The 13,557-nt window shown below is 33.0% G+C and overlaps 1 protein-coding gene across 4 annotated transcripts in view; it reads right to left on the reverse strand.

Moving 5' to 3' along the window:
• LOC111086406 overlaps positions 1-13,557 on the reverse strand; it is an 81,693-nt gene that overhangs the window by 15,890 nt on the left and 52,246 nt on the right. For 2 of the 4 annotated variants that reach the window (XR_002611122.1, XR_002611125.1), the window contains one exon: positions 9,847-9,973. The exons of the other annotated variants lie outside the window; for them this stretch is intronic. The gene's annotated coding sequence lies outside the window, so the exon portion shown is untranslated. Of the gene's footprint in view, positions 1-9,846; positions 9,974-13,557 lie in introns of those variants that run through there. 4 annotated transcript variants of the gene reach the window in all.

Genomic DNA, 13,557 nt, shown 5'->3' on the forward strand with positions numbered 1-13,557 from the left:
TATCTTTCCTAGATTCCCAATGTGAGGATTTACCTCAAAACCATTTATTTCCCTTAGTAAAAATGAATCCTTTTAGTTAATTTCCATTTTTGTTCTTCTTCATTGTGAATAGTTTACTCTTGAAAGAAATATAAAAAAATAACTACCTCATACAGACGAGTGCAGACGAATCAATCACTTTCAAGTAGTCGTCATTTAAAAACAACCGAACGTTCCAATTTAAGATTCCCGGTTCCCCATTAATTCTTTGCATCTTCAAAAGCAACCTTAATAGGTATCCAGACTCTTTTAAGTATGCATGCCTTATCTGATTTTATTTGAATAGTTTTCTTCTCCGTCATTTGCTACTGGGCCAGTCATACCCTAAGTGACTAGTGTGTCCGAGTGTGGAGTTGAAGATCCGTGGCTTGCATCCTGTTGCCGCAAAATCGTGCTCCACTTTATAAGAGTGACAGTCAAATCCCACTATTTGATTAGAGTAGCCGAAGAGTTGGCGATGGGTGCTGTTGACTAATTTATTTATCTCTTAAATAATCAATTGAAAATTAGGACAGCTAGTGCAGATATACCTTGTGTAGCTTTGAAAAAATGGCCGAAAAAAGAGAAGGTACTACCGAAGATACCAGTGCAGAAAAACCAGCTTCTGCCTCGTCCAATTTGTTTTATCGCAGTTCTATGTACCTTTCTCAAACAAACATTAGTACTGTTTCTTTTTTATTATTCACAGTGTGAATCTTTGTAATGACTACAAAATTATTTATTATTAACAGTGTGAATTTTTATAATGACTACAAAATTATTTATTATTAACAGTGTGAATCTTTTGACTACAATAATGACTACAAAATTATTTATTATTAACAGTGTGAATCTTTATAATGACTACAAAATTATTTATTATTAACAATGTAAATTTTTGTAATGATAACAATATTATTCATCTATTCATATAAAACGAACAAAACCTTCACATACGTAAAAATGCGCACAGATTTTCATCTTATAAAATATATTACTCCATGCTCAACTACATATTTTTAACTTAGTAATGTACTTCTATATGTTCAACCACAGATTCTTACCTAACATATGCACTTTACATCATCTAATATAGATTCTTACCTGAGATATGCACCTTACATGTTCTAATACAGATCTTTACTTAACATATGCACTTTGTATGCACTAATACAGATTTTTACTTAGCATATGCACTTTGTATGCTCACCTGACATATGAACTTTACATGTTCTAATACAGATTTTTACCTGACATATTTTTGCCTCTACATGTTTAACTACAGAAGTTTACCTGAATTACGTGCCTTACGTGCACAACTACAAGAGCTGACCTTATAATTGCGCCTTTAAGTATGATACATCTACCTTAAAACTTAAAATATATACTTGTGGAAAGTCACGTACTTAGTTCACTTTAAAAAAACTACCGAATATTAACACTGAATTACATCCATAATAATAACCCTGTGGTGAATTCGGGCGATGACACCTAAGGTGTATCAACCTCCTGTGGTAGCACCAATCCAGCGTAATCTACATGTATAGAAGTACCATTTATCGAATAGGGTTAGAAATTCTCAGTCACATCCTGTATAACCAGTAGTTATTAAATAGACACTAACCTCTCTGGCATTCTTTTGTTTTCTGTCTCGTAAAATACGATTTTCTGGTATTGAACTTTAACTCGAACCTTGGTGAAAGCTAAGCAGATTGAAGAACAGAATAGTATTCATTAAAAAAAAGAAGTTAATATTAACCTTCGTGATGCGCCTGCCAACTGGCTTAATAAAAGGAAAAAATTAACCTATTAACCTTCGTGATGTGCCTGCTAAGTGGCTTAATAAAAGGAAAACAATAACCTATTAACCTTCGTCATGTGCCTGCTAACTGGCTTGATAAAAGGAAAGCAATAACCTATTAACCTTCGTGATGTGCCTGCTAAGTGGCTTAATAAAAGGAAAACAATAACCTCTTAACCTTCGTGATGTGCCTGCTAACTGGCTTGATAAAAGGAAAAAGAATAATCTGAATAGGAGAATATCTAATGTCTGGGCGATCGCTGGACTTTAACCTCTGGCTAGTACCATTCAGCCAGTACTCTCACGCCTTTCTTTACTTTTGTCTTTTAACCCAACACCAACTTCCTCATGTTACTTTACGAAATGCCATTACCTAAATACGCAACTATTAGTATAAAAATATATTTACAAACATACATATTTATGTATAAATTTATACATTTATTTATTTATCAGCTGCTACAATGTGACGTGCAGTTGGAGCCAGAATATGTGGTTTTTACCGTGTTTGTTTTCATTTCTTTGTCTTTACAGGTACATAGTCCACGATAGATGACTGTAGACAGAAGATTAATCCCAGAAGAGTTGTCGTACTATAATGTAGGCAAGCTTACATACATTTTACCAATAATTCGTGAATCTTAAAGATCGTTCTATTATTTTGCCGCTTTGCTAATCACGTTCGTCACAAGGTTACTATTATTAAATTATAATACTCTACTTAAACAAAGTTCACATTCATGTCACGTAACCACCTCGCTTGTTGAATACGTGCAAATCTCTATATTTAATTAATAATCTCTCTCCACATCACATACGTTCTTTTAACTTATGTTTTTAGATTAGTTTTTCATGTTTTTCCAAGGATATTATAGACGGTATTCTGTATAGCTCATGATTTTATAGATGTGTAGATAAAAACGTATATATATCCAAACACCAACACAATTCAATTATTTTAATTTCTTAATGTAATATGTATTCAGTGATGTTCCCTTTAAACTTTAAAAAAACGAATGATTTAGTTTTCCAGCTAAATACGTTGGTAGTCAGAGTGTAAATTAGCAAATAAAATCGTCTAATCTTAGGCAACTAATGGAAAATTTAATCCGGTAAAAAGCTTTTGCAACAATTCCTTTATCTCTTGATGTTACCTATTTTCTTTACTGTTTTTAAACTAGTTTTCTTTAAATATACCCCATGTCACTCAACATGAAGTTACGGTTCATTATTAACCTCCAGATACATCCCGAAAAATGTTGCATCCAATGAATTAGCGAGCTTCGTTACTATTATAATAGCAAAATACATGGAGTAGAGTATTAACGAAAGATGAAATATGAAACGTTGGATCCAATACGCATTCATGGATCTTCACTGAAACGTTTGGTGTAATTTTATTGTATGTTCAGAATACATTTCCTTACGACTATAATATTAATAATCTTCAGTAATAAATGACGCTGGAAGAATGAGAAATAACAAATACTTTCGGTGCAACGTTTAATATTGGATCGTCTTTAAAACTTTCCTCTCGATGTGTAATTTTCTCGTTGATTAATGATTTCCCCCTTAAAACTCTACTCTCGTTCTCTAGGCTAAAAGCCAAGTCAGGTGGGGCATTAGCTAGACGTTTTGGGTAGATAACTCTAATCAGACGATATTGCATACGCACAACCAAACCTAAGCTCCATTACTTAATAACAGTCACCGGTAAAATAAAAAAAATACTAACATAGATGTGATCATTAGATTTTAAAATAAAATTACCTGTAACTCACTATAAGAATTTTTAAGGGTGTTTGTACTTTGTGGATTGTTCGTTGACAGTAAAATGTTAAAATGCCTTATTGCGGTTTAAACAAAGGAATTGGTATAATACGTAAGATATATACACGCGTGTGTTAATAGAATAATGAATACATACAGAGATGAATAATAGATGCATGTATGATGATTAGTTAGTGTTGTAGTTTGTGCCACACTGGTTCAGTTACAGCCAAGAGCTGTTTGAAAAATCGATAAAAAGCCTTTCCAATAATAGTAGTATATTAACAATCGAATCCCTTAGAACGGCTAGGTAGAACAGAGCAGGCAATATGGAGGTCAGGACAAACACTAGAATCATGCATTTTTACTTGTACAAATGGAACACACAACCTTAGAACCTTAGTATGTAGCCAGTTCTTCAAGTAAAAATATTTTATTGTTTTATATGTCAACTTTTTAATACAATGTATAGTTATGTATTTGTGTATAAATTTCAAACAATTCTTTAAAAAAATCACTGTAATTCAAATTGAGTCTCAGAGAAATAAAATCTAAAAAGATTGTCATATAAAGATTGTGGACTTACACCAGTAGAAACCGGGTTTCGATACCAGTGGTGGGCAGAGCACAGATAGCCCATTCTGCAGCTTTGGGCTTAAGTACAAATATATAAACAGACTTTAAAGAAAACCGCCGCACCTTGGTATTTAAAAGTAACTCGAGTTCCAGTTCAGTGTAATAACTTTTTAGTTTAAAAACTTAACCTTTAACAGCTACCAAATGATGTTACAGGTTTCAAAGTTAAACTTTAACTACAGTTAAGTCACCTTCTGGGCTCTAAGCAATAAACTTTAAATCCAATCATTTCAATCTTTTGCTTTGAAGGGTAAACATTAAATTCAACCACCTCAATATTTTGTTTTTAAATATAAACTTTAACTCCAATCGTCCTAATCTTGTGTTTTTATGGGTAAACTTCAACTCTAACCATTTCAACCTTTTGTTTTTAAGGGAAAACTTTAACTTCAACCATCACCATCCTAACCTTTTGTTCTTAAGAACACTCTCTAAGTGCAACCGTCTTTTAATGGTATCTTTAAATGCAATCGTCTCGTCTTGCTGTTATAAAACAAAAACTTTGTGTGTTATAGCTTATTCTTCTGTTTAAACAAGGATGGTGTTTAGCCACTTCTGCCTTTTTCACTCGTTTTAAAAGCATCAAGTTACATTGCTTTAGTTAGAATTTCCATTTTGAAGAATTAAATTACTAAAACTGATATCCTAGGGTCAAATATCTGTTCCTGTGTAGATATTATGTGGTGAAAGTTTTCTTTACGTGCCCATAAAGCATGAACTTTGTGGTTCCTTCATTAACTCAATAAAAACAGCAACATTAAAATCTTGTTTGCTCAAGTTTAAGTTCGTTAAATTTGAGACAAACAACCGATTGTTTTTTAACATGAGTATTTAGGACTTAGTATTTAGTATTAACAACCATACATTTTTCTACACAGTTATGTTAAACCTAATTTGTTCTTCATTTCACTCGAACAAGATTTGGGCAAGTGTTATTCCACCAGTTTTGGGAAATATGACACTTTTTAACAACTCAAACTATCAAAATCCCCCCCCCCCTTCTTCATTCATAAGAATCAGTCTCGTCCTCGGGCTTTATCTCAGTGTCGTGAGACAATCATTAGTTGGGCGCCAATTTTTCTTGTGGCAATTCAACTGTTTTTTCTTCTTTGATTTAAACACAGGACCGTTCGTTCTACACGCGATTATGTTACCAACTGAGCTAAAGGGATAACACTCTATAGCTAAAGCTAGTAAATCCTTTTTTAACAACTCAAACTACTGCAGTAACACAACCTTACATGATCATTAACGATGTTTGATAAAATCAAATCTGCGAAAACTAAAACTCAATAGAGAATCTTGGTGTTGAGTTGTACCTTCGCCAGCGAAACTATCACCCATATACTACTAACTGTTGGTTTTACATTATTATACAGTTACAATATAATAAGTCCAATAGAAAAGTATTCTAATATATAAAAACAAGCCAACTTCCTAATAAATAGCGTCAACTCTAGGTGTTAACCCAAGTAACAGCTGTGACTTTGAGATTACTTTTCCTAAAAGTAGCCCAAATGCTAAACAGGTAACCCTATTTTTAACCGTTTTCCGGTTATCGTGCAGATAAGGTAGTAAAGAATGAGTAGCGCTAAGCATCAATCACGTGATGGATGGTTAGTACCGAAAGAAATAAATGATAAAAAAATGGAAGATAAGTAAATTTTTATTATTTTTATACCTTCAAAATGAATTTAAAAGTTGTATTGAATTAAGCCTTATGGGATGTGAAAAAGGTCAAGAAATACGATAAACTATTTAATTTTGTACTAATTGGTGCTACAATTAGCTTGAATTTGACATTACTGTAATATACATATATGTTACTTCCAAACACGTATTCCAAGTCGACATTCCAGAGTTCTCTATATCTACAGAATGTAGTTGCAGCGAAAACTTAAAGCTTCTGTCTTCTTGTTAAAAAAAAATGAAAATACAAAACTGGTACTTGTGTCTGTGTCTTCAGGCACGTAAAATCAACAGTTGGTATTTTATACCGCCAATTTTTGTTCACTCAGCCATTCACTTATAATGTGTCAGATCCATCTACATAGTCCAATTATACCTCCATCTGCTGGTACCGCCAAGGCTAAAGCATGTTATTGTGCAAATAAACCAGCAGCATGAGAGACCAGTAGCATCCTTCAGAGGCTGCTAGAGGGAAGCATCAGAGACTGCTAGAGGGAAGCAGAACTATTAATTTTCAACTTGGAGCTTTTGTAATCCTTAGGTTATTTTGCCTCGCTTAATTGAACTTTTTTATCGCATTCGAAGTAGTGAATACTAGCCGCATCCTTCTCAAGTATACTGCTCGGTCTAACGGACTGGAGATGGATCAAGGTCAACAACCCTTCTGTACTACTAGGTCAGCAGGCGGTGGATCAGCCTTTCATTCCAGATATCTACCCCTCCCCCGCTCCGTGGCGTTGAATTGATTTCACAAGACAACATCCTTACTTATAGGTCTACCTTTATGTTAATATATTCTATTTTCAATATTTTATACCAGACAAACTTGTTTTATAAACCTAAAATGGTTGACAACATCCCACAAACATGCTTGTTTTTAGACTTGACTTCAAGGGGAGCAACAGGAGTCTGACAAGCCAAATAAAATCTTAATACTTGGATATGGTGGATTGTTTTTTTTATTTCACCCCAAATTACCTCATCCAACATAACTAATGTAAAAAAAGAAAGCCAATCAGACCTTTGTTGTCTTTCCAATTGTCTTGAAGTATATTTCTAGCTTTCGTATCAGAAAGTTTCGAATTATCTGTTTCTTACAGTGGCATATGAACACTAATCTGTCTAAGTAAAGGTTTTGCTCATTTTCACTCTGTGTGCACTTTTAAAATACCAGTTTAAGCTATCTAGTAATTTCATTCCTATAACTTTAAGCGTCAGAAAAAAATTGACAAATTGAAAAAAGATGAACTTACAAATACATTCCAGAATTTTGCAAATGTTTTTTAACTTTTTGAAATAAATAATTCCTATACAGATGTCTCTTAACTACTTTCCCATGCTTATATTAAACGTAAGTATCTATTTTGAATATCTAAACGCCGCAGCACTTGAAGTAAGTTCTTTAATTTGAGATACACCAGCTATGATCGCAGCTCCAATTGAAACTACTCATGAGAGGAAAATAAACACTTTTGAGACTATATATATATATATATATATATAACCTCGTATCCTCTCTCTTTCCTCACTTCAGCTTTTTTATTTCAGTAGTTGTTTCAGTATTTTTGTACACAAAGGGGTATCTGCGTATAACCATTTCTAATTCTGTAGTGATAGACTAGAGGAAAGGTAGCTAGTCAATATTACACGCTGCCAACTTTTAGGCTACTCTTGCCTGACCAAATAGTAAGATTTTACCGTCATTCTTATAAAGCACCCACGGACCTAAAGTGCACGAGAGTGCTTCTTACAACAACGGAACAAGAACCATGCATCCTTGGATTCACATTCTAGGCACACCCTACCCCCGAATGCATAAACAGATCGTCTTTAAATTTTGTGCTGTTAGATAATAAGAACTATAGTGCAGATGCAAAGGTAAGTATCTAGAAAGAACAATATAGTAGATATGACTGATGATTATATAATCCAAGCTCAAGCAAGCCTGCTCAAATATCAGGTATACACTTCAGCAAACTGGAAACTTGATACGTTCTTGGTAAAACACACACAGACATATGTTGAGACAGGTGACACTGAAAGAATACATTCTCCAGATACTGTGCATAAACACTCTGTTACAAGCTTGGTATAGAGTTTGGTTATACCCCACATATCATACATCTTACCAGATGAAATGGAGATTGTAGCACATTAGAAACATTGCAAAAACCCAAGGAATCCAGGCACAATATTAATTATTTATGTATTTCGGTTGCATGGGACTGAAAAAGAAAATGTAATGCAAGAGACAATTTAGTTCAAAAATCAGATCGAGTTTTGGAAAAACATCAACATAGTGCATGAGTCAATGTGTTGTTTTCTGCAGGACACTTGGAATGAAAAAGTATGTACAAGACTGCAACGCTTAGCTCAAATAGCTGTATCAAGAAAAGCGCAAAATAATTCCAAGATAGAATGTCGTTGCCAAAAATGGAAGCGATGAATCAGTGGTCATTATTAAATTGGAGTAGCCAACACATTTCAGGACTATGGTAAAAACTTACATCCTTTATATATCTTATACATATGTATATATAAATATAAATCTGAGGAATAAATACCACAAGATTGAACATAGTTTGGAAGAAAGTAGTTCCTGATAAGGTGCACAGCACTAAAAACACTCCTTAACTCACTTATTTAATAAGTCTTCGTATCACTAAATTTAAGAACAAGCTGATACATACCACTTGTGACACTCACTCAAGATCTGTATATAAAACCAAGGAACTACCACATTAACAAAGAAATGCTGCAGTCACGAAAAGGCTGACACCAGAGTTCTTGCACATTGTGCACAATAGGAACACTAAGTAATTATCATTCGTAGCGATAAATGTAGGTCGTTCTGCTAGCAATGGCTGAATGCAAAATAAAGAGCAGTCTATTTGATGAGATATTGGAAGCCTTTGGGGTTAGAAAATTTCCAATATCAAGACTCATAAAAAACAACAAGATTACGCCTTCTAAAAATCAAAAAACACTCTTTTAATCTTCCCAGTTTTACAGAATCACCGTATTCTTGGGCAATAGAAGAAAAACGTCAGGAAATAAGAGAGAAACGCATTCCATGTAGCCAGTGATGCTTTCCTCAATTTGGAATCTGCTTCTTGCACAGTAATGTTGCGGTGCATTTTGTGTTCCTCATATTTTCAAAGACAACCAAGACTAGCGTGACAAATGAGGCTCAGATGTATCCAAGCAGCAATGCTGAACACACAAAAAGAGATGCAGCATTACAAAGAAGACTTACCTGGAGTTAGTCTCTTTTGTTCTTCCCTAGGTTGCGCTTCTGAAGTGCACCGGCATTGGTTGCTGTTATTAGAACTAAAAACCTTGAGTTTTGTGAAAGTTTAATATATTGATGTGATTACGTAGACTATACACGTATAACCTCAAATGTTTTTAATTGAAAAAAAAAAGCTTATGTTCTGTTAAATAAAAAAGTATGCTAAGCCTTACTTCCTCAAAGATATACATATTGTGTAATTAATATACAAACTGCTAAGTGCAAATTGTTGTACAGAAAAATTTTTACAAGTCCATTATTATTTTCTAGTTCAGTTCTTATGTCTAGTAAAAAGTGCATTTGAAGAAGTTCAACTACATTTTACTTGTTGCATATAACAAAATTACTCTCAATTAACACCAGAGGTCATCAGGATGAATATTTGGAAGGAACGTACAACAAACAAAGAACATTCTTTACACACTTCTAGTAAACAACCATATTGGTCCGGTTTAGACGTAATTTATCCATGTGTGTTTAATGAAGTAGTAAATACAAGTGTAATAGTTGGCGTCCTAGGTGGATGTAAGAGAATTCAAGTTTGATAATGTTATTAGCACATACTACCACAATTAATCAGACCCTTATGCTTAATATTTTAAAAATGATATAAGAAATATATATATATACTTAACGAAAACATATACAAGTTTTCATTTGTGGATACAAGTACCAGAACACAACAGTACTTGAATACTCCTGGTTTTTTTTCTCCTTCTTTATTATTCTATTCCGGTTTCACGACTTCGAAGGTCACTCTTCACCATCTAATTTCACAGGGAATATATAACAAAAACATCCAAATACCACTTTTGAATTAAATATAGTTAACTTGAATTAGGTAGACATTTTTTTTTTCAAAATATACAAACATATAATACGATCCTTATGTAAATTAAATACCTTTAAATATACTCCAAAATAAATTAGTTTAAGCTTACTAAATATATTTTAACTTTCCCCCTAGTCCAGCACCGTTAAATTATGGTCGGCTAGCGCAGACAGCCCTCGAGTAGCTTTGTGTAAAATTCAAACCAAACCTAAACCTATTTTCTTGTCCCTTTTGTGACCCCTGACAATAGTTTTAACCGTTGCACAATTGCAACCAACCTTACTATACTGGCATCACTTCTGATATTTTACCACTATTTATTTAAATTGGCACCAAAACATGATGACATATATTTCGAAAATTAATATGTTATATTTCTATATTGCATACCCAAAAAAGGGTATGATTCTTTCAGAATTTTAAATTTGTTCAAAATACATTGATTAAATTGTTTGCTGGCATATATTGAGTTGTTGTTTGTTTGTTTTTTTCGGGAAATCTAACATAGAGGTTATGTAGATTCATCCTCAATCCTAAATAATGTATTTCACAAACATAGAACTCACTACAACCTACACATTCTGAACTATATATTATACTTATTATAGAATGCACTTAAGTAAATTATTAATAAAAAACAAAATAGTTTTATTATTTTCTTTATTGTTTTTGTAGTTCTTATACGCCATAAATTACATAAAGCACAATCCTTTCTTTTTCAACTGAAAATACCTTCTTAAAAAAAAACTCTCTTTTTAGGCATACTCAGTAATCTATATAAATGTTTAGGTTGCTTTCTTCATAAAATAATTTCATTACCTATGTATCACAATTCCTTGACATATTTTCACCGCTTTCCTGCCCAAGAGAAGTTGTATCGCTTTCTTAAATTAACATATGCAGAAAAATAAGTCACTTTAAATATTGCATGCTTTTAATTCTGTATTCTGTAGTTCCATCTTCTCTGATTCAAGGGACAGGATTTAGTTGGTCCCATGACACTTTTGGCCCTGATAGACACCATTTCCCAAATTAGTCTTCCCACAAAACAAAAAGTATACTCTTTCAAGCTCCTACATCTAATTACTTTCCTGTTTAGCAAGCTAATGTCAGGATGACAGAAAAAAATTCTTATCTCATAAATAATATATGCCAGTGGTTAGACTTTCTTGGGAGATTAACATGGTGATGCGCCTAATCAGACTGATGTTTTGAGTTAGATTAATGAGCATAAACAAAATGGTCGTCTTCACTTGAAAGGAAAATAGGTGTTAATGCAAAAACGGCCTTCTTTTATAACTCCCACGAACACTGAAATGAAAGGAACGGAACTACTAAGGGAAAGAATACCGGAGAAAGATGGGAATGAGAAAACGTCCGGTCATTTTCGATTAAATAACTCCTAGCTATGTACTTCCTCCGCGTGTGTCTAGGCAACCAACCGGACATTCCAGTTGAACATGTATCTTATCATTATATATATATACGTGACCGTGCACAAAATGATTTACGTCTTGACGTTTGTCGTTGTCATTACGTTTTTGTGGGCGAATTAATTTTGAGCATAAACTGTGAAGGAAACATTACATTGCTTTTCAGTAGCGCAAGAGTTCGAAGTGGAATTCTATTTTGTTTCCGTGGTCTCCACGTGATGGGTTCTTTGATGTACATTCAAGCATGGTTTTTTTTTTCAAGAGATGAAATAACATCTATAGGTTCTCTTTACTGCAATACAAAGTAGTTCAGGTTTACACTGGTTATAAATTCTTACCTTTGAATCAGCTTAGAACTATGTTCTTTTATTAAAGTGTTATAATAATTTTGCTGTTTTGCTTTATTCTCTTTTCATTGTGAAGAAATAATGGAGTATTAATAATTGAAAGTTTATTTCATAGATATTTGTGTATTAAACAAAACAATTTATTGTGGAACGAAACTCTCGTATATATGTGTGTTTGCACGGGCAAACACACATATCATGGTATCATTACCACAGTCATGGTAAAAAATTAGCTTAAAGTTTGTTTTTGAATTACGCGCAAAGCTACATGAGGGCTATTTGCGCTAGCCGTCCCTAATTTAGTAGTGAAAGACTAGAGGGAAGGCAGCTAGTCATCATCTCCCACCGCCAACTCTTAGGCTACTCATTTACCAACAAATATTGGGATTGACCGTCACGTTATAACGCCCCCACCGCTAGCTTAAGGAGTAGATAAAAGTATAAAATATGATAAATCATACACAAATAAGTTATGTTATTTATGTAGAATAAAATATAAACTATGTCAATAAAATACAAAAAAATGAGAAATATGAAGTGAAATAAAATAAAATATAACTGTGAAAGTTTATTTTCAATCATAATTGTATGTTTTTACAGTTTTTCTATACTTAGAAATATGTGCAGGTACAAAGATTATATATATATGTATATATACGTTTTCTGATAAAAACATTACAACATTTAACCTCAAAAGTAAACATTGACATACCACTTAACCCTAAATACATAAACTGATAACTAATAAAATAATCATATTGAAAGTTATTGTTTTTTTATCATTCACTTGATCGAAGATTTTCGAGAACTAGTTATACATCACATTTTGTTTGTAATCGAAACCCAGATTCTAGCGTAGCAAGTCCGCAGAAATACCGCTGTGCCACTAGGGGGCATCACATACGAACGATGAATGTATTTGACTTGATTTTTTTAGTAACATGTATATAAAAATAATGAAGTGCATAAAATGATCACTTGGTGATGTGTACATTATTAAAGGATGGAGCAACTGTTTAATCAACAATAAAGAATTTTCATATGTCATCTTTCAACGAAACTTCCATTAGTAGTTTGATGATGTAATTATTTTTATCTTTCACTGTCCATTTATTTATTTGAGACGTTAAAGTATTCAAAGATATCGGATTAATTGCCAGTTATGTCATTGAGAATATATCAATCTTACAGCACGACGAAGACGTACATACGCAAATGTCATTTGCAACTACACACTATACGATACATCATTTAGCAATTGGATGTTCTATTTGTAGGAGCATATTGCGAGATTAATCGCTTAAGAATCAACTAAGCTTTTCAGCCAAGGCTTTTTTTTTGTTTTTTACTTACAAAACATCATTTGTGTTTTCATATGATTATCTAGCTATCTCTTACAATGCCTTTTTACTACACTACATCATAATTATCGTTCGCACTAATGTATTTCTTTAGCACTTTTATTGGTGTGAGGTGTACGTGTTATTTACAACGTGTCGGCCAGCAGGTTGCCGCGGCGGTTGTAATTACCATAATACGAGTCGTCGGGCATGTGTACTTAATTAAAAGCTTTAGCTTGTAAAAGAGTGAACGTTCGATTCTGTTTTTTGTTTTATTTTTTTAAGTAACGCAAAAGTTTTAAACGATGTTAAATACAACTTTGGTTTAGAAAGGGACTAATATAAAAGCGTTTGTATGTAAAATTATGAAACTAAATAGTTCAGAAAACCAAACATTTA

The sequence above is a fragment of the Limulus polyphemus genome, unplaced genomic scaffold, assembly GCF_000517525.1.
Source record: "Limulus polyphemus unplaced genomic scaffold, Limulus_polyphemus-2.1.2 Scaffold41, whole genome shotgun sequence".
Lineage (NCBI taxonomy): Eukaryota > Metazoa > Arthropoda > Merostomata > Xiphosura > Limulidae > Limulus > Limulus polyphemus.